Source organism: Schistocerca gregaria, chromosome 7 (genome assembly GCF_023897955.1).
Source record: "Schistocerca gregaria isolate iqSchGreg1 chromosome 7, iqSchGreg1.2, whole genome shotgun sequence".
NCBI lineage: Eukaryota > Metazoa > Arthropoda > Insecta > Orthoptera > Acrididae > Schistocerca > Schistocerca gregaria.
This window is the reverse complement of record NC_064926.1, coordinates 450,619,446-450,633,093: the sequence shown is the minus strand read 5'-3', so window position 1 is coordinate 450,633,093 and position 13,648 is coordinate 450,619,446. Positions and strand designations below refer to the sequence as shown.

The window sequence follows — 13,648 nt, the reverse complement described above, 5'->3', positions numbered from 1 at the left end:
AGTCAGATACTTTTCACTCACGATAAAAATAATACTTCAGTAAGAATAAATCAGTTACACTACCAACAAACAAACACATTCACACAAATTTGGTCTGTAGGCAAATATATGTAAACAAACGATTAGTGGCAAAGTTTATGAATGAAACTTGTTTAAAATACATTCCGAAAATATGAACTAGATAATTCCGGAAAGAAAAAATGAACAATTAAACGCAATTCTCTAAGCTTACTGAGGCAAAATGTAAATAAAAATACGATTACCATCCACCTTTACGATCTTTTCTCGTATTCTGGAAAAATACGTAAAGAGAAGTGAAACATTTACTAGCAAGCTTAAAAAATGCTGCAATACGGTACTCGTAACTGCTGAGTAATCAGTAGTAAACCAACGTTTGTTACAATGTTAGTACTGTAACTTATTTTTACTAGTGCACTAAAACTTACGCGTATTGCTCAGCGCAGCATAGTCTTATTTTACGTTCGCGCCATATTTTATTTATCTATTTCAACCGGACGCCAGGTGTATCGTAGTCATTTAACCGCCCGTCAATAGAAATCTTGTTGTCAAACGATGGAAAAATGAGTTGGGAGTTAAGTCATCGTGAAATGAAAGTGTATCACGAAAGTAATTTCATCTTTCACGCGATAGAGAGTATTTATCTGCATGTAGTAAACGTATAAGTAAAGAAGTGTTATACGCTCATAAAACTGATTGAAAGTAAATGGATAAAAATTTAAGGTCCCACCGAGATTTGAACTCGGATCGCTGGATTCAGAGTCCAGAGTGCTAACCATTACACCATGGGACCGCACGACCCTTTGGTGGTACCTTTACTCTAAATGTCCAGTCTTCGTATGTTTTACAGTCGTTTATTTTTGTAGCTACAGCTATTATTTTTGTGATTCACGGTGTACTGGTGTTATGGTACTCGTGCTATAAAAAAAAGAACAACAATTATTGCTCTATGTTACATTACTTTGCAAGGAAAATCGGTAAGCTCGCTGGCATCGACAGTCAGGATATAGATACATACCGGTATTTTTACACCGAAATGAAGATATTCTTTGGAATTACAAGCCTTAAAATGTTAACTTTATTTCAAACAGTTGGTCGAGTTCAAATTTCTAAGTATTGTAGGCGAGAAGTTTCAGTCTTCTGATGACGAACTACTGTAACATAGTCCTGTCAAATCTGCAGCGATCTACAGAAGAAGTGTTGTTATACTTGCAACAGTCTTGTAGATGTTCGTATATCTGTGCAAATTGGGAACTTTTCTAATGCAGACTGCTTGATAATAACTGAAGAAATAAGAATTAACTAACGTTGAACACTGAAAGCACGTGTTGTTTCGCTAATTGACAACCAGACTGTCAGCTTTAAACCAAGTATAAAACTAGAGCCGCTTCACATTTGAACCTGTGACTATAACTGACGTTCCAAGAAATACTACAGACACAAAATAAATACAGCGAAAGTGCTACCGCTGTTTGCACACATATGTGTTACGCACTATTGTTACTTCTATGGCTATGGAAACTGGGGAAGACAGCTGTGAAATGTACTGTAACGAAGAACAAATGCTATTTTTTACCGCCGGTCTTCCATTCGGCTATGTTTATTATTTCAGTTTATTTGGCACCAATTTCGAAGCTTTAGTTTCATATTCGGAAACACAAGCATTGTTATCGATGCCATGCCGTATGCCACAGCAATCGATCTTGTTAAAGTAAACACAGGAACAAGATACACTTGCATGGTTACATCACATCGGTACTATAGCTAAAGTTTCAGAAGATGGAGCTATGGTTTGTTCGAAAACGATTGCAAATAAAATGGCCCATAATAAAACCACAAGCAGCATATTACGAAACTATGCCTGCGAAGCTATAATAATTGTGAAACGATGACGTGGAGTACAGATAAACTAGAGTTTTTCATTTTGTTATTATGCATCTGCCAACCATCAATCAAGGCATATAAACGAACGCAAAGAATAAAATTAAGTTAGTCGCAAAGAATATGAAAGTGAACTACAATATCTCATTGAACACTGTTATCTTTAGTCATTCTGACAAATATATTTTGACTTCGTAAAAGGCAAACGACTTTACATTACAGCATAAAAAATTCATGTTGGGTTAGTTTACGCTAAAAGATTCGTGGACGCTAATGACCTAGCTGCTTAGCGCCCTCCACCATAAATCATCATCATCATGATGAAAAGATCGTTTAAGTTACTAATAATGGCGCTAGGTTGGTGACTACAAGCAAATTAAAATATATTACAGTGTGCTACAATTCCTAAAGAGAAACTGTCAAGAAAGTGATAAGGAAATAAAGCTATCTGGCAATGGATGACTAAAATTGTCCTAGGGCATTTTACCTTTCACTAACACTACTAACATGTTATACAGGTTACCAGTTCTTGCCTAACGCACGACGAGAGGCTTGCGGTAAAGGCGAAGTATTAGGCTTCCGACATTGGTCAACGGCTGGTGTTCCTGATCCACTTTACAGTAAATGGAACTTTAAGGACCTAAAAGTAAGCACGGCTGAATTTATAATCAAAATTTAGGCTTTCCTTAGAGTTTCCTACATCTCTCTCTCTCTCTCTCTCTCTCTCTCTCTCTTTGTGTGTGTGTGTGTGTGTGTGTGTGTGTGTGTGTGTGTGACTGTTATGCTGCTTTTAGCTACTCACTGAAGTAGTTAAAATTTGCGCGCGGCAGCGCCATTACGAGATTATGCGAGGCCAGAGGTTGAAAATACCGCCACAGTTGTACGCTTCACCAACAGCACTAAAAAAAGGACACATTACAAGTTGGGTCAATTAAAAACCTGCTAGTTACTAACTGGCATAGTAGTTTCTGATAGTGAGGACTGTAAGGTTTCGCTACTTTGCCTTTTGGTCAGTAGCGAGACGCTTGTAAATAGGAGTGACACATGTGTATGTTCTTTTAACTGATGATTGGCGTCTTCTTCCAAGTCGCCACATATATATCGCCACAAAAAAAAAAAAAAAAAAAAAAGATTCGCATGCCACTCGCGTTAAGTGAAAAGTTTCATTGCATTTTACAGTTTATACACAAATTTATGTCGCCAGATTCCACTCACTTTTACTACAGTTCTGTAATGCCCTGTTCAAAATGTTCCTTTATCACGCATAATGCGCTTCATGTAGCTTTCTATATGATACAGGGGATGCTGCTTGTACTAGTCCATTGCGGCGCTCTGAGTCACGGCACCAAGTGTATGTGTACTGGTACTCTTTGTGTATTTCTTTGTTGTTGTTGTTGTGGTCTTCAGTCCTGAGACTGGTTTGATGCAGCTCTCCATGCTACTCTATCCTGTGCAAGCTTCTTCATCTCACAGTACCTACTGCAACCTACATCCTTCTGAATCTGTTTAGCGTATTCATCTCTTGGTCTCCCTCTACGATTTTTACCCTCCACGCTGCCCTCCAGTACTAAATTGGTAATCCCTTGATGCCTCAGAACATGTCATACCAACCGATCCCTTCTTCTGGTCAAGTTGTGCCACAAACTTCTCTTCTCCCCAATCCTATTCAATACTTCCTCATTAGTTATGTGATCTCCCCATCTAATCTTCAGCATTCTTCGAAAGCTTCTGTTCTCTTCTTGTCCAAACTATTTATCGTCCATGTTTCACCTCCATTCATGGCAACACTCCATACAAATACTTTCAGAAATGACTTCCTCACACTTAAATCAATACTCGATGTTAACAAATTTCTCTTCTTCAGAAACGCTTTCCTTGCCATTGCCAGTCTACATTTTATATCCTCTCTACTTCGACCATCATCAGTTATTTTGCTCCCCAAATAGCAAAACTACTTTACTACTTTAAGTGTCTCATTTCCTAATCTAATTCCCTCAGCATCACCCGATTTAATTTGACTACATTCCATTATCCTCGTTTTGCTTTTGTTGATGTTCATCTTATATCCTCCTTTCAAGGCACTGTCCATTCCACCCTTGCATTCGTCGATAGTACTGTCTGGCGTCACTTTGGCATTGACTTTGGTTTCACAGCGCTTAGCCCGAATGGCGGTTTTTAAAATTACCTTATGCATTTTTTTTTTTTTGGTAGATTGCTGGGTGTAAAAATTATCTCCCGTCTATTGCTATTTTCAGTACGACACCTGAAGATGGGTGTAAGACACCTGAAGAGCCCGAAACCGGCTGTGCCCTAAATGAAAGAACCTTACAACTGTAGCGGTATTTTCAGCCTCTGGTATAATGCTGAGTTGCGGATGTTACTCCGACAGGATTGTTTGTAATTACGTGAGGGGCTTTTCTCTGAAATTCGAACCTCGTCCCCTGCCTTTGGTGAGATGTGGTAGAACCCTTCCTCTTTACGTGATGTTTACCCTGTAGGCGGGTAAAAATACGCAAAAATGAATTCTTATTTATTTAATTTAAATACCGACTAAAACAGGTTTTATTTATAAAGTGTATTGTGAGTTTTTTTAACACGTGGTTGAAAACACTATTTTAAACACGCCACCCAGTAGAAGTATTTTGCTGGAAAAACGCCAGACAGACGGACAAAAAGGCTCCCCGCAAAACAGCATAAAACGTTTTGACATATCCCTAAATAATTTACTATTTATTAGTTTATTACATACATTAAATGTCATTGAAGCTTTACTTAATTTGCAGGTGAAAGACAACAATTTGAACCTTCCATTGACTCGTATGATTGCGTAGCTTTTTAGTCTCTTGATTTATATGCTCAATAAGAAAATTGTTGCCGGTGAACTTCAGGCCAGCTTCCTTCCATGAACGATTAACTTCTTGCTCACACGTGTGATTCGACTTGTTGGCATGTCGCTTAACATACACATTGTAAAAGTTTTGATACAAATTCATGTTAAACACAATATAATATCGGCTTTATATGCGTTGCAGAATATCGCAACTGACTCAATGACTGCCACACACCGATTTCGAAGGGCGCAACAGAGAACTCCCCGAATAAAATCTAACACTTGTGCGGCACTCGTTCCAAATCCGGAAATCATGGGCGCGCAGACGTGTAAAATATTCAGAATCACATATTCACTTTAGTTCAGAGAGACCATAAAGGTTGGCGGGCACGCCAATGTTGTCTACACTCTGAATTAATTATACAAAACAAAATATTAACCATTATAATAACGTATATTCTCTGAATTAAAAAGTTGGCGTGAATCTTTTTTTCCCCTCCCCCTGTTGAGTTAGATTTTTACCGGACACCTCCCCCCACTTCCATTTTGAACTCACGTAATTAATGGAGGTTCCCTTAGTTACAATGCTTTGTTCATAGCAGACACTGTCTTGGTTAAACAGCGAATAGTTAGAGGAATTCGTGCCTATTTCCAAATTCGTAGAAACATAATAGATTGGAGAAACAATGACCGTTGTGAGGGCTGTATTTTTTATCGTTGATTTGTAACAGAACAATTAAATTAAACAATAGAAAATCCAGGCTGGAATGTAACAATATTACGGAAAGGAAAGCTCCCACTCACCATATAGTGGAGAAGCTGATCGCAGATAGACCCTACAAAAAGATTGTCACAGATAAAGCTTTCGGACAGTAGGGCCAACATCAAAAAAGTCTGTGTGTGTCTGTCGTCTAATTTTTTATAATTTTTTACTGGCCGAAAGCTTAATTTGTGACAGTCTTTTCGTTGCGCCTGTCTGCGATTTAGCATCTCCGCTATATGGGTAATCGCAGCTTTCCCTCTCATAGTATTAGAGCAATTAAATTCATTGTTATGTGCATCTTTGCACATCTGCAATATAAGTAAAAATTCCAACATTTGCAAAAAAATGACTTTTCGTTAGTCTTCCATACATCTATGACTCATAAGCTCGTCTACAGAGTATATTTAATTTAAAAAGGAAATGGAAATTTAAGGGTCGAACATGAACACGCACAATGAAGAATTCCGAGCTTTGTGTTTATTACGAATACGAATGAAATTTTAAAACCTAAGACGAGCCGATATTTAGGCTTCTTAGTATAATTAGTTACTCGACCTTACTAGCTGTAGGTGCATTGAAACTATTGGTATTTCCTGAGTTCCGAAATAGATACACATCCTATGAATTACTTACTTCGTATTCCCACCGGCTGAATGAACTGAGAACGCCCTTAGCGTATTGCACATGCAGAAAACTCACTTGCCGCTCGCGTTTTGTTTCTCACTGCAGAAGAAGGCACGAAACGAACAAGCGACGTGGCCGCGAGGTAGTGTCTCTGCCATCGAATGAAAGAATTAGTTGGCGCTTCAAGCGAAGTTGCTGCCAGTCAAAGGGCTAGAGGGAGGGGAAGTTCAAACAATGATCAGTACTAATAAAGTGGCACTCATCTGAAGCTGGCCAGAAGACTCTGCGCCGAAATATAGTGGCAGGACGTTACTGGTATCCGGCAGTTCTCCCGTGTTTTTATGGAACAATGATCAGAAAACAGCGGCATGCTGGTAATAGTACAACAATGGAATCCACGCGGCTGACTGTTTTCGAGGCGTACAGTCTTAGCAAGCGCGGAGACGTCCCTTTAGTCAAAGGTGTACAGATTTCCTATTACTGTGAGCTACAGACCCTCACCGTGAGCACATACGGACGCAGCCCAGGGTGTTGCTCATAAGGGCCGTCGGGCGCGTATTCTCTGGTAATTCGGCAGCAAAGGTATTTGAATTTTTTGCGGAATTTTGCATGCCCATTCGGTAGAACAGTCCCTAGTGTGATACTCGTATAGTGGATATATATTAACAAGACTGTAAAGCACGAAGAAAAGTACTCCAGCAGCAACTGAGCAGTGCAACTGCAGTCGTTTCCGGTCTAAAGATGGGAAAAACAGACCTGTTAAAAGCGATACCGATATTTTAGTTCTGAATAACCGGTATTTTTCCTTATTTGTTTGGTCTCAGTTATGTCAGTGTTCTTTATTTTTCACTACTAGACTTATATAAAAATAGGTTTATCAATTTTCCATAGCAGCGATGATAAAATATTTGACTTATAAATAAAACTTTATTTAAAAATAATAAACAGTAATGTTTATTCGTTCGGGGGGTTGAAATACTGTAGTCATGTGATTGAGTGTCACTTATGTCATACGTCTGTACTCGAGATTTCCGCACTCCCAAACATCCCTAGGTCCACTGTTTCCGATTTGTTAGTCCAGTGGAAACGTGAAGGGACACGTACAGCACAACAGCGTACAGGCCGACCTCGTCTGTTGACTGACAGAGACCGCCGACAGTTGAATTAGGCCGTAATGTGTAATAGGCAGACATCTATCCAGACTATCACACAGGAAATCCAAACTGCATCAGGATCCGCTGCAAGTATTATGACATTTAGGCAGGAGGTGAGAAAACTTGGATTTCATTGTCGAGCGGCTGCTCATAAGCCACACATCATGTCGGTAAATGCGAAACGACGCCTCGCTTAGTGTGAGGAGCGTAAACATTGGACGATTGAAGAGTGGAAAAACATTGCGTGGAGTGACGAATCACTGTACACAATGTGAAGATCCGATGCCAGAGTGTTGTATGGCGAATGTCCGGTGAACGTCATCTGCCAGCCTATGTAGTGCCAAAACTAAAATTCAGAGGCGATAGTGTTACGATGTGGTCCGGTTTTTCATGGAGAGGACTTGCATCTTGTTGTTGTTTTGCGTGGCACTATCATGGTACAGGCCTACATTGATGTTTTAAGCATCTTCTTGCTCCCCACTCTTGATGAACAATTCAGAGATGGCGATTGCATCTTTCAACACGATAGAGCGCCTGCTCATAATGCACGGCCTGTGGCGGAGTGGTTGTTGCTGTTGCTGTTGTTGTGGTCTTCACTCCTGAGACTGGTTTGATGCAGCTTTCGATGCTACTCTATCCTGCAAGCCCCTTCATCACCCAATACGTACTGCAGCCTACATCCTGCTGAATCTGTTTAGTGTATTCATCTCTTGGTCTCCCTCTACGATTTTTACCCTCCACGCTACCCTCCAATACTAAATTGGTGATCCCTTGATGCCTCAGAACATGTCCTACCAACCGATCCCTTCTTCTTGTCAAGTTGCGCCACAAACTCCTCTTCTCCCCAATTCCACTCAATACTTCCTCATTAGTTACGTGCTCTACCCATCTAATCTTCAGCACTCTTCTGTAGCACCATATTTCAAAGGCTTCTATTCTCTTCTTGTCCAAACTATTTATCGTCCATGTTTCCCCTCCATACATGGACACACTCCAAATAAATACTTTCGGAAACGACTTCCTCACATTTAAATCTATACCCGTTTTTAACAAATCTCTCTCCTTCAGAAACGGTTACTTGCCATTGCCACTCTACGCACCGAGCGAGGTGGCGCAGTGGTTAGCACACTGGCCTCGTATTCGGGAGGACGACGGTTCAATCCCGTCTCTGGCCATCCTGATTCAGGTTTTCTGTGATTTCCCTAAATCGTTTCAGGCAAATGCCGGGATGGTTCCTTTCAAAGGGCACGGCCGATTTCCTTCCCCATCCTTCCCTAACCTGAGCTTGCACTCCGACTCTAATGACCTCGTTGTCGACGGGACATTAAACACCACTAACCTAACCTAACCTCTACATTTTATATTCTCTCTACTTCGACCATCATCTGTTACTTTGCTCCCCAAATAGCAAAACTCCTTTACTACTTTGAGTGTCTCACTTCCTAATCTAATTCCCTCAGCATCATCTGAGTTAATTCGACTACATTCCATTACCCTCCTTTTGCTTCTGTTGATGTTCATCTTATATCCGCCTTTCAAGACACTGTCCATACCGTTCAACTGCTCTTCCAAGTCCTTTGCTGTCTCTGACAGAATTACAATGTCATCGGCGAACCTTAAAGTTTTTATTTCTTCTCCATGGATTTTAATACCTACTCCAAATTTTCCTTTTGTTTCCTTTACTGCTTGCTCAATATACAGATTAAATAACATCGGGGAGAGGCTACAACCCTGTCTCACTCCCTTCCTAACCACTGCTTCTCTTTCATGTCTCTCGACTCTTATAACTGCCATCTGGTTTCTGTACAAATTGTAAATAGCCTTTCGCACCCTGTATTTTACCCCTGCACCCTTCAGAATTCGAAAGAGATTGTTCCAGTCAACATTGCAATAGTTTTCTCCAAGTCTACAAATGCTAGAAACGTAGGTTTGCCTTTTCTTAATCTATCTTCTAAGATAAGTCGTAGGGTCAGTATTGCCTCACGTGTTCCCATATTTTTACGGAATCCAAACTGATCTTCCCCGAGGTCGGCTTCTACCAGTTTTTCCATTCGTCTGTATAGAATTCGTGTTAGTATTTTGCAGCCGTGACTTATTAAACTGATAGTTCAGTAATTTTCACATCTGTCAACGCCTGCTTTCTTTGGGATTGGAATTATTATATTCTTCTTTAAGTCTGAGGGTATTTCGCCTGTCTCATACATCTTGCTCACCAGATCGTAGAGTTTTGTCAGGACTGGCTCTCCCAAGGCTGTCAGTGATTCTAATGGAATGTTGTCTACTCCCGGGGCCTTGTTTCGACATAGGTCTTTCAGTGCTCTGTCAAACTCTTCACGCAGTATCGTATCTCCCATTTCATCTTCATCTAAATCCTCTTTCATTTGCATAATATTGTCCTCAAGTACATCGCCCTTGTATAGCCCCTCTATATACTCCTTCCACCTTTCTGCTTTCCCTTCTTTGCTTAGAACTGGGTTTCCATCTGAGCCCTTGATATTCATACAAGCGGTTCTCCTTTCTCCAAAGGTCTCTTTAATTTCCTGTAGGTAGTATCTATCTTACCCCTAGTGAGATAAGCCTCTACATCCTCACATTTGTCCTCTAGCCATGCCTGCTTAGCCATTTTGCTCTTCCTGTCGATCTCATTTTTGAGACGTTTGTATTCCTTTTTGCCTGCTTCACTTACTGCATTTTTATATTTTCTCCTTTTATCAATTAAATGCAGTATTTCTTCTGTCACCCAAGGATTTCTACTAGCCCTCGTCTTTTTACCTACTTGATCCTCTGCTGCCTTCACCACTTCATCCCTCAAAGCTACCCATTCTTCTTCTACTGTATTTCTTTCCCCCATTCTTGTCAATTGTTCCTTTATGCTCTTCCTGAAACTCTCTACAGCCTCTGGTTCTTTGAGTTTATCCAGGTCCCATCTCCTCGAACTCCAACCTCTTTGCAGTTTCTTCAGTTTTAATCTACAGTTCATAACCAACAGATTGCGGTCAGAGTCTACATCTGGCCCTGGAAATGTATAACAATTTGAAACCTGGTTCCTAAATTTCTGTCTTACCATTATATAATCTATCTGAAACCTATCAGTATCTCCAGGCTTCTTCAACGTATACAACCTCCTTTTATGATTCTTGAACCAAGTGTTCTACCAGGCGGCTTCCTCTTTCATTTCTTCCCCCCAATCCATATTCACCTACTATGTTTCCTTCTCTTCCTTTTATTACTATCGAATTCCAGTCACCCATGACTATTAAATTTTCGTCTCCCTTCACTATCTGAATAATTTCTTTTATCTCATCATACATTTCTTCAATTTCTTCGTCATCTGCACAGCTAGTTGACATATAAACTTGTACTACTGTTGTAGGCGTAGGCTTCGTGTATATCTTGGCCACAATAATGCGTTCACTATGTTGTTTGTTGTATTTTACCCGAACTCCTATTTTTTATTCATTATTAAACAAAAAAAACGGCTCAACACTGAATTTAAACGGGTGTCCTGGGGCATCCGCCCCGAACAATTTCGAATTAAATGAGAAAAAATGGTAATGCGACAGCTCGCGATAAGCGAGAAGTCCGCGTTCGAGTCCCTGTTTTGTGCAAATCTTCATTGTCGTCATTCTGTTATATAGGTGATGGTTGTCCATATTCGCAAAACGATTAGGTCCCTAAACCACTTTAAGAAACAAAATTCATGTGTAACAACAATTTATTCCTTTAAATTACAGAAACTAAATATAGTAAATCGAGAGAGTTTTTCAATTTAAACATTTAAGCGAAACAATCCAGCAGACATTCCTGGAAAAGCCTGGTTATGCAACCCATTGCCGCAACTTATAAATAGCGTTCAAACCTACAAAATACATCTACAACAAAGAATGTATCTCAAAATACACAAAACTGAGACAACAGCATAGTCTTCACACTAGAGTGTCTTTATGGGATTAAAATACTCATTTTAAACAGAAAAAGAAACACTGAAGAAATCCAAAAGAGAGAGCGAAAAGTAATTAGGAAAAACTAAGGTCCAAAATACACTGGAGAAGGAACTGAGAGAAAATGAAGAATCTGAAAACCATTTCTATATTTACTCAGATATGAAAAGTGGAGGCTCATCTCTATAGGCATTTTAAAAGAACGTAACAAATATAATTAACTAGACGCGTTGTGGAATTGTGGGACAGTCGCAGCAAAGCTAAAATACACAGCAAAATGCACTGGTGCGGTGAAAGATGATCTGAAGAAAACTAAACAGAAAAAGTTTTAGGCAGAAAATTAATAACTGGATAGTTGGCCTAGCACAAAACCGGTACAGTTTGGTGCGATGAAAGAGTAAGAGGCCATTATGAAGGAATGTAAGTAATACGAGCACAACGGACGGGAAAAACTAAACTCTGAAATGTCCCTTGTTGTACACTACGTTGTTAACTATGGTCTAAACTTAAAATGCCAATTAATTTAAACAGAACTACAGCCCATCATTACCGAGCGAGGTGGCGCAGTGGTTAGACACTGGACTCGCATTCGGGAGGACGACGGTTCAATCCCGCGTCCGGCCATCCTGATTTAGGTTTTCCGTGACTTCCCTAAATCAGTCCAAGCAAATGCCGGGATGGTTCCTCTGAAAGGGCACGCCCGTCATCCTTCCCTAATCCGATGAGACCGATGACCTCCTGTCTGGTCCCCTTCCCCAAAACAACCCAACAGCCCATCATCAGGAATCGGAAGGAATATAATAAACAAAATTAGACGGTTATTCATATCCAAGCTGGCACCAAGTACACTTGCTAACAGCGTTCTGCGTTTCTTTTATGAGGGAGAAAACTAGAACAACGTAAACTGAAATGCAAAATAAAAAATAGGATACTTAGCCGGCTTATACGCACTAATAGGCAATTAAGTTACCCTAAAAACTGCGTTTGATTGTTAAGGCTTGTTTGCTATCATGCCATCCATATTGGGTGTTCATTTTAACTGAAGACATTGAAATATCTCGAAAACTACGCATCGCATTAAAAAAAGTTACAATCCCAGTTTGTATGTGACGGAAGGGAGCATCCAATGATACAACACTACACCCGCCACCCAATCCCGTGCGTGGGCGGCATGGGACAACTTTAAAATTTTCAACAGGAATCTCCTGTTTGTTTTATTGTGGATTACGATTCTGTGGCAAACTCTACATACGTTTCGTCTGAAGCATTTGCTGCGCATCGTCACAGATGGCGCTTCAGTCGGAGGAATAGAAATGGATATACGATCGTAATTTACGACATGCTCCTCAATAACCCTTGAATATCCAATGGCGCGTGGGATCCCACCTACATGCTGCGAGGGCACGAAAGGCCAGTATTTCATAACTTCTAACAGGAAACCCCATTCGCAACTTTGCATTCCACTGATATCGAATAGGGTCTACTCTACGCGCTTCTGTGACCGTGGCTCAAGGCGAACACTACTCTAATTTTCCAATTAGAGTAAGAGTTCAAACGTAGTACCGCATACTTCAATACACTTAGTGTTCCGCTTTTCAAATGACGACGGGACACGGGACAGAAACATATCTGCGGGAATTACAGCACAGACGTATGTGATGCGGTTGACCCATTTCTTTACGACCTGTTGGCATATGCTGGTGCATCTTATCTCTTAAATATCTCCAGAGAAAGTAATCCGGCGACGTCAAATCCGGGGGCCTCGGGGGCTAATTAACAGGGATATCTCTGCCGATCCACCGGCCAGTGTAAACACGGTCTAATACCTCCCGTGCTTCAACTGGATAAAGCGCTGGGCAGCCGTCAAGTTGAAACCACATACGTTGTCGAACGTCCAGGGCAACAGTATGCAGTAGTACCGGCAGTTCTTGTTCCAAAAGCGTTCGATATTTGCGCTCTTTCAATGTGCCGTCCATTAAAAGCGGACCATTGACTTTGTTCCCCGTGATGCCACACCACACGTTAACCGCTCAAGAACGTTGATAGTCAACTTACTGTATCCGATGGGGATTGTCTGCACTTCAATAAAACATGTTATGCCGGTTAACGCTGCCCTGGTTTGTGAATGTAGCCTAATCAGAAAATAGTACCTCGCAAAGAACATGGGGAGCGTTCGCATTTGTTGACGTGCCCATTCACAAAACACTACCCGGTTAAGGAAATCGTAGCTATGAAATTCTTGATGCAGTGACACGTGCTATGGATAATACTTATGACGACGCATTATTGTGACAATATTACATGTGGAAATAGCGAAATCGCTGTGTAATTGCCGGGCGCTTAGCCGTGGCTGCTGCTACTACAGCTGTTCCATTAGCTTCTCCTGTAACACGTTTGCTTCGTTTCCTTTTGCCGCGCTGTACGCTGCCATAAGACA

General features: G+C 40.7%; 1 non-coding gene across 1 annotated transcript; it reads right to left on the bottom strand.

Annotated features, from left to right (window-relative positions):
• Window positions 1-739: 739 nt before the first annotated feature.
• Trnaq-cug (transfer RNA glutamine (anticodon CUG)) lies at window positions 740-811 on the bottom strand. The gene has a single exon. It is a non-coding gene; the product is annotated as a tRNA-Gln (tRNA).
• Window positions 812-13,648: the final 12,837 nt, after the last annotated feature.